The following is a 9,014-nucleotide window of genomic DNA, read 5'->3' on the forward strand; positions in this document are numbered from 1 at the left end:
CTAGGAGGCACAGGCTTAAAAAAAAAATTCAGGCTTAGCCCACCCATTTCTTTATTCTGTACCTTTTCTTTTCTTTCTTTTTTTTTTTTTTGAGACGGAGTCTAGCTCTGTCGCCCAGGCTGGAGTGCAGTGGTGCGATCTCGGCTCACTGCAAGCTCCGCCTCCCGGGTTTACGCCATTCTCCTGCCTCAGCCTCCCGAGTAGCTGGGACTACAGGCGCCCGCCATCTCGCCCGGCTAGTTTTTTTTTGTATTTTTTAGTAGAGACGGGGTTTCACCGTGTAGACCAGGATGGTCTCGATCTCCTGACCTCGTGATCCACCCGTCTCGGCCTCCCAAAGTGCTGGGATTACAGGCTTGAGCCACCGCGCCCGGCCTATTCTGTACCTTTTCTTTAGTATATCTCCTCTGTCGAAGCTTCACAGATCCTTTTCTCTGTGCTACAGTTATACTCATCTTACAGGACAAAAATTAAATGTGTTTTATTTCCAACTAGGCCTCGGAAATTGTTTTGTTCATCTTTTTATAGCCAGTATTCAGCAGTTCAGATTCATATATAGTAGGATTTGGGTAAATGCTGGTTTGAATTATGTGTAGGATATCCCATTACAAAACTTTAAGTCTCTAGGTTATCATGATGGATGATAGATGGATGGTGGAATTATTTCCAGTAAATATCAGACTCTTAAAAACATTAATAGACTCTTTTTTAGAACAGTTTTAAAGAAAAATTGATCAGGTGGAACAGGACTTGCATATACCCACTCCCGTCTCCCACCCACCACACATGCAGTTTCCCTTGTTATTGACATCTTATAGTATGGGACATTTATTACCCTATGATGTGTTTGCTATTAATGAATCAATGTCGATGTGTTATTAACTAAAGTCCATACTTTATTCCTGTGTCTTTAGTTTTTACCTAATATCTTTTTACTGCTCTAGGATCTCATCCAGGATAACCATAACATTTAGATGTCATGTCTTAGGTTCCTCTTGGCCATGGCAGTGTCTCAGACTTTTCTTGTTTTGATGACCTTGACAGTTTTGAGGAGTGCTGGTCAAGTATTTTGTAGACTAACCATGAGACAAAAACATCAGATGAATTCCAGTAGGGGAGTTGACTGGGGTTATGGGTTTGGGAAGGAAGATCATAGAGATAAAGTACCATTTCCATCACATCGTACTAAGAGTTCATACCGACATCATGATTTATTACTATTGATGTTGATCTTGATCACCTGGCTGAGGTAATGTTTGTCAGGTTTCTCCGTTGTAAAATTATTCTTTTTCCTCCCTTTCCATACTGTGCTCTTTGGAAAGAAGTCACTGTGTGCAGCCCATACCTAAGGACTGAGGAGTGATCTTTTTTAGGGTGAAGTATCTGTATTATTTTAATTTATTCTACATTAGAGATTTGTCTCTTCTTCCCCATTCATTAACTTAGTCATTTATTCCTATCAGTATGCACTCATGGATATTCATTTTATAATTTGAATTATAATTCAGTAATACATTTATCTTATTGGTCAGATTGTTCAAAACTTTCACCAAGGTATTTTTCACATGGTTTTATTGTCATGAGACTCATTTGAAGCTAAGCAAAAATGAATGGTGCTTAATGATAATCAATATTTCTCACATAATAAGAAAGGAATAAAACATTTTCTTCCCATTTAATGAAACTTGCTTATCCTTCATGCTTATCTAAAACATACGTAAAGGAAAAAAACACTTTGTATTTTAGTAGAGATGAGGTTTCACCATGTTGGTCAGGCTGGCCTTGAACTCCTGACCTCAAATCATCTGCCCACCTCGGCCTCCCAAAGTGCTGGGATTACAGGCAGGAGCCACTGCACCTGGCCAATTTTTAAAATTAGAATCAGGTGAGATGCAGTTTTAAAAACAATTTTATTGTTAAAATACGTTTTACTGTAAGATAGTTTTGACTTCACATACTATGTGGAAGGGTCATTGGGACCTCTAGATGTCCATAGAACACACTTTGAGAACTGCATAGATACTTGCCCAAACTAGAATCCTGGGAGTGAACTTAGTCATTCCTTTCTTTTTTTTTTCTGAGCTCCATAATCATAGTTAATATTTCCCGGGTAAGATAGTGTGCTAGGCTGTACCCCAAGCCTTCACATACTATTCACTCCTTCAGTCTTCCACCAACACTATGAGACAGGTGCTAATGACTATCATTCCTGGTTTATAAATGAGGAAGCTGAGGCACAAGTGTAGTTTGCCCAAGATCCACAGTAGAGTCTAACTCCAGCTCCCCTGTGCTGTGCTGCCTCCATTTATCACCAAATTCCTTTCTGTTCTGTTTCCAAGTCATTTCCACATTCATGCTTTATTTCTCTCTGCCTTATTTCAGGACACCATTCTCTCTTCAGTGCAATACTCTTTCTAACTGGTTTTCCTGACATGCATTGCCCCTTGCCGTCTGCCTTCCAACCTATTGCCAAACTGCCCTTCCAAAGCACAGATGCCACTCTTTAAAACCTTTCTATGCATCCACTTGGATTAACAGTCAAATCCCAAAACTTAAACACACAAGACCTCTTGCGCCCAGAAGATCCCCCTACATGGAGCTCTCCACATCCCCTGCCCTTCTCACCTTGGGACCTTTGTACCTGCACCTCATTCTCCCCACCTCCATTGCCTTTCCCCAGCTAGATCCCATTTATTCATTAATACTCAAACACTGCCTTTTCTAGAAAGTTGTCTTGCCCTGTTCTGAAGTAGGACTTTCTTTTATACCATCTGTTCTCCAACTTACGCTTGCCTCTACCCTTGCTTGTCTCTGCCAGGCTGTAGGGAGCCCCTGAGGGCAGGGACTGTCACTTTCAGGGCTGGCCTGGGGCCTGGTGGACCCCAGTCCTCTTTGTGGAATAAATGGAGGTGAGGGGGCAGAGGTGTGCTCTTGGGGTGGCCCTTGGAACCTAACTCCAGGAAACACTTCCTTGAAAGAGCTTCGCAGCTGGCACCTTGGAGGGCTCAGCAGGGTGGCAGCAGAGCACTGCCTCTGCTCCTGAGCTCTGAGTACACCAGAGGCACCAGGGAGCCTAGACAGATGAGCCTCTGGCTCTGCCAGCGCTGCGCTTGGCTGCCACCTCAGAGGGAGGGCCCTTAAGAAGGAAGGCATTGTAGATTGTGAGACGTAGACAGCACACCTCAGAGATGGTCAGTTCAGCTCCTTCATGATCCCTGAAACTCCACAGTGAGGAGAGAGAACAGAAAAGTTGGGCAGTGATGGAAATCGAGAAGCTCTGGGAGGTTGGAATAGGCGGGAGGGCACAGAGCACTCTGGCCGGGGCCCTGCTCTCCACTGAGGAGGATATGGAAGTCTCCAAGAAACACTGTTCTCTGTCCCCAGAGCTTGAGTTCTGTTGGACTGGGGAACAGAGGATAAATGTGGAATGGATAACTATTGTTAAGCGTGATGCAAAAGAAAAGATGATATGGCGGAGGGGACTGCAGGGGGCGGGGAGTGATCTGGGGAGGACTCACAGAGGAGGTGACATTTTATTTAGTTCAATCATTAATTCAACAACACTAGGGCACAGTAAAGCAAACGATTCCTGCCCCTTAGAGCTTAAATCTAGTGTAAGGGAGGGGGAATGTCATAGAAACTAATAACTATGTCAGATAGTAATAAGAACTAAGATGAAAAATAGGAGCAGGGTAAGAGATAACAGGAGATGCTATGTTAGCTCTTCAGGGAAGGTCTCCTGGTGAGACATTTGAGCAGAGAACTATGAAGAGAGAGTAAGCCATGCAGATAGGAAGGAAGAACTTCCTAAGCGGAGGAACAGAAAGCCCAGAGGACCTTGGCATATTTAGTGCACAAGGAATTTCGTATGGCTGGAATGTAGTGAGCAAGGGAGTGATGGAAAGGAGATGCAGTGGGAGAGAATGTTTTAAAAGCATCCAGCTGGCTGCTTTGTGAAGCATAGACTCCAGCAGGGGAAAAGAGTAGAAGCAGGGAGACTGGATAGGAGATGGGTGCAATGCAGGGAAGGGGATGGTTTGTGGGAGCAGGCTGGGTGGTGGAGATGGGGAGAAGCACACAACGGATATACGCTGAAAGTAGAGCTGTGCTGATGGATAGATTGAGGCAACAGAGACAAGTAAAAGGCAAGCAACTAGATGGGTGAATGGCTGTCACTCAGAGGAACAGCTCTGGGGTAGGACAGAATCAGAAGTTGGTTTTGGACAGGTTAAATGTTTTAAAATTTCCTCTACATTTTATTATTATTATTTTGAGACAGACTCTTGCCCTGTCACCCAGGGCAAGAGTGACAGTGCCCTGGGTGACAGTGGTGCGATCTCAGCTCACTGCAACCTCCACCTCCCAGATTCAAGCGATTCTGATGCCTCAGCCTCCCAAGTAGATCATATTACAGGCATGCCATCATATGCCTGGCTAAGTTTTTTTTTTTTTTTTTTGTATTTTTTATAGAGTCAGGGTTTCGCCATGTTGACCAGGCTGGTCAACTCCTGGCCTCAAGTGATCCGCTGGCCTCAGCCTCCCAAAGTGCTGGGATTGCAGGCGTAAGCCACTGTGCCCAGCCTATTATGAAAAATTTTAAACATCCAGCAAAGTTGAAAGGATTTTATAATGAACACCCATATGCCATACCACCTACATTCCACTATCAACATTTTGCTATGCTTACTTCATCACAGATCTCTCCATTTATCCATCCATGATTCCCTCTTATTTTCTGGTGTATTTCCAAAAAAAAAAAAAAAAAAAAAAACAAACAGGAGATATCAGTACACATCTCCCTAAGTACTTTAGCATGCATAGCATTAGCAGTTCAATATGAAACGTATAGCCCGGGCGTGGTGGCTCCCACCTGTAATCCCAGCACTTTGAGAGGCCAAGACAGGTGGATCACTTGAGACCAGGAGTTCAAAACCAGCCTGGCCAACATGGTGAAACCCTATCTAAAAAACAAAAATTAGCTCAGCATGATGACCCACCCATGCCTGTAATTCCAGTCACTCTGGAAGCTAAGGCACAAGAATTGTTTGAACCCAGGAGGTGGACATTGCAGTGAGCCCAGATCATGCCAGTGCACTCCAGCCTGGGTGACAGAGTGAGGCCCTGTCTCAAAAAAAGAAAAAGAAAAGATAAATCTTAGGTATATAATCTTAATAAATAGCCTTGTGTAACCCAAACTCTTGTCAGGTTGTGGAACATTACCATCACAGTGTTTTTGAATTTCATTCATGTTGTTGCATGTATCAGTACTTTGCTCCTTTTTGTTGTTTAGTATTCCATTGTATGGAATATAAATGAAAGATATAATACACTGTTATTTTTAAATTATTAGCTATTGTGAATAAAGGCATTGTGAACATTCTTGTATGTCCACAAGGAAGCCTTTTTATGGACATACGTACTTTTTTTTTTTTTTTTTTGACATGGAGTCTCACTCTGTCACCCAGCCTGGAGTTCAGGGGCACCATGTCAACTCACTGCAACCTCCCTCTCCTGGGTTCAAGCAATTCTCCTGCCTCAGCCTCCCTAGTAGTTGGGATTACAGGCACCCACCACCACGCCCAGCTAATTTTTATATTTTTAGTAGAGACTACTAAATGGGGTTTCACGATGTTGGCCAGACTGGTCTCGAACTCCTGACATCAGGTGATCCACCCGCCTTGGCCTCTCAAAGTGCTGGAATTACAGGCGTGAGCCACCGCGCCCAGCCCATATTCATTTCTTTTAAACATATACCTAAGAGTGGAATTGTGAGGTCACAGGCTAGGTATATATTTTATTTTGAGAACTAATAGGGGCTGGGTGCAGTGGCTCACACCTATAATCCCAGCACTTTGGGAAGTGGAGACGGGAGGATCGCTTGAGCCTAAGAGTTCGAGACCACCCTGGGCAACCCTCACTCCACAAAAAATAAAGAAGTTAGCTGGGTGTGGCGTTGTGCCCCTGTGCCCCTAACTACTCAGGAGGCTGAGGTGGGAGGATCACTTGAGCCCAGGAGGTTGAGGCTACAGTGAGCTGAGATTGTACCACTGCACTCTAGCCTAGGCAACAGAGAGAGACCCTGTCTGGAAAAAAACAAAGAAAACAACAACAAAACTGCCATAGTTACAATGAAGTACAGTCATGTGTATCAACCAGGATAAATCTCAGAAACAATGTTTTTCAAAAACAAAAGCAAATTATAGGTCATGTTCAATATGATACCATTTATATAAAATTTGAAAGCATGTGATACAAATTACATGTAGTTGTAGATACATACTTATGCAGTAATAGCATAAAAGCATGCTTCACCAAAGTAGTCATCAATTTCAGGACAGTGGCATCTTGGGTGGGGGGAGGTGATGAATGAGATCACAGGGTTTTATAATAGACTTCAGCTGTATCTGTAGCATTTGCATTTCCCTAAAAGCATCTGAAACAAGTAGGGTAAAATGTTAATAGTTAATAAACTGAGTGATGGATGCACAGAGATTAATCTCTACTTTTTGGTTCTGTTATTTGGTAACTTGTTTTTAGGGTGCTGTTTCTGAACTATTTACTCACTACCTCCACTCCCGTCCACCCTGTAACCCCTAATTCTGTAGGTAATTGAGGCTGGGCTGAACCAGGATGTGTAGGGCGGACAGCACTGTCCTTTCCCACTCCTGTAACTCCCTCTTCTTAGAGACCCGGGGCAGAGCACCTCTGCCCTGCTCCTGGCTCCCTGGCCCTGAGATAACTTCCAGGCCTTCCTTCCCCTCTTGATTCCTAAATCTGGGTCTGTGAACTGGGCCAAGCTGTCCTTCCAATCCCAGTTCCAAATCCTGCTTAAAATTGAACCTTGAACCATGTTTTAAAATAATTGGTTCTGTTCCATTGTTTCTCTTCAGAGACTAACTTTATGCAGTTTCATTTGCCTATCACTTCTCTAATGATTTTAAGTTTCTATTTTTTACTTTTCTTAATTCTGTTATGTCTTCCACAGTATCTTTCACAGTAGTGTCTCTTCTCCCTTGTGTTCCTTGTAATTTGTTTTTTTTTTCCTGCGTGTGTTTGTATTTCTGTCCTATTTCTTTCCTAAAGCAGTTTTTAATCTGCCGGCTCCTTTTTCGTGCCCTCCTGTGGTTTGTCACCTTCTGCTGCCCGACCACCCCTTCCTTGAGTTCTTTATTTCTGCTTTGTCATCTTCCTACATAACTGTCATTGCCTTATTACATTTTTTTTGAATCATAATAGAATATTGGGTTAAAATTTTCTTCTTCTGGCCGGGCGCAGTGGCTCAAGCCTGTAATCCCAGCACTTTGGGAGGCTGAGACGGGCGGATCACGAGGTCAGGAGATCGAGACCATCCCGGCTAACACGGTAAAACCCTGTCTCTACTAAAAAATACAAAAAACTAGCTGGGTGAGGTGGCGGGCGCCTGTAGTCCCAGCTACACGGGAGGCTGAGGCAGGAGAATGACGTAAACCTGGGAGGCGGAGCTTGCAGTGAGCTGAGATCCGGCCACTGCACTCCAGCCCAGGCAACAGAGCAAGACTCCGTCTCGGGGGAAAAAAAAAAAAAAAAAAGTTCTTCTTCTGACCGGGTGTGGTGGCTCACGCCTGTAATCTCAGCACTTTGGGAGGCAGAGGTGGGCAGATTACCTGAGGTCAGGAGTTCGAGACCAGCTTGGCCAATATGGTGAAACCCTGTCTGTACTAAAAATATAAAAATTAGCTGGGCCTGGTGGTGCGTGCCTGTAATCCCAGCTACTTGGGAGGTTGAGGCAGGGGAATCACTTGTATCTAGGAGGCAGAGGTTGCAGTGAGCTGAGATCGCAGCATTGCACTCTAGCCCAACTGAGGGAGACTCCATCTCAAGAAAAAAAATTTTTTTTCTTCTTTGTGGCAAGATTTTTTGGATGAGTTTTCTTTCTGCAGGGAGGAAGTTTTGCCACTCTTTTTCAGATTTTTAAATTTTTTCTGGGAGAACCTTTTGTGGATTTAAAAAATCTTTTTTTTTTTTTTTGATGGGTCAGATTTTTCTGAGCCAACAGTTAGCAATTGAGTCCTGTGATGTGAGAGGGGAGGCAGTTTTCCTTGATTCTCAGCTCGAGGGCTCGCTCCTCTGTTGTAGTGAGGCCTACTCTTTGCTGAATGGCACCTCTGTGTAGCTAGACCTCCTCTAACTTGAGGATCCTAACCTTGCTTGGGTGGGTTTCACCAAGCCCAGCCACTGATTCGGAGGCATGCTGCCCCTTCCTGCCAAGGTACTCCTCTGTCTGTTGGAAGCTATACTTCCCAAAGCTACCTGGGTGTCCTCTAGGTACTCTGGTGAGTTCCTTCTTCCTCTCCTAGTGTTCTTGTCCTCTTCCTTCTTGGTCCTGCTCACAGTGGTTCCCATCCAGGGTGAGTCCTCTCCTCTTGGGGTTGAATTTCCCTGGGGATGGCTGAATTTCCACCACCAGCTGGACTCCTGTGCAGCTTCTGATGTTTCCTATGGCAGCTGCCCACACGTTGTAGATTACTGTGCTGGTTTGGGGGTGACGCCACACACAATGTGAAATTTGTAGACTTTGTCACTTCCTCATGTCACCGAAGATACAGTTTGTAGGTGTTTCACACCTTCGTTCTTGTTGCTTTGTAGGTTTTTTAAAAAAAATTATTTATATTTTTTTCATGTCAGATAGGTAATGTACCAGCATCATAACAAGGTTCAAGGGTGGCACATCTCACCCGTGCACGTGAACACCCAGTCATCATCTTTATGAACTCCAAAGGATTACCCTACAGATTCTGAGCAAAGCTGTCACCGTGCTCCCATCATGCTGCTATAGAGTCCTTAGCAGGTATTCAAGGCCCTCCACAGTCTGCCCTGCCCTCTTTGGTTTTTCTCTGTTCTCTTACGTATGACCACTGCTCCAGCTGAACTAATCTATTCACCATCCCAAGAACTTATCCCACACATCCCTTTCCCTGTGTCCCTGCTGTTCCCATGACTGCACTGTCACTTCAGGGCTTCCATGTGGTAGCTGT

At 44.2% G+C, this 9,014-nt stretch overlaps 1 non-coding gene across 1 annotated transcript; it reads right to left on the reverse strand.

Moving 5' to 3' along the window:
* Window positions 1-8,658: 8,658 nt before the first annotated feature.
* LOC117079714 lies at window positions 8,659-8,761 on the reverse strand. Its single transcript, XR_004435567.1, has one exon. It is a non-coding gene; the product is annotated as a small nucleolar RNA U13 (small nucleolar RNA).
* Window positions 8,762-9,014: the final 253 nt, after the last annotated feature.

The sequence above is a fragment of the Trachypithecus francoisi genome, unplaced genomic scaffold, assembly GCF_009764315.1.
Source record: "Trachypithecus francoisi isolate TF-2019V2 unplaced genomic scaffold, Tfra_2.0 Lachesis_group7, whole genome shotgun sequence".
NCBI classification, from domain to species: Eukaryota; Metazoa; Chordata; class Mammalia; order Primates; family Cercopithecidae; genus Trachypithecus; species Trachypithecus francoisi.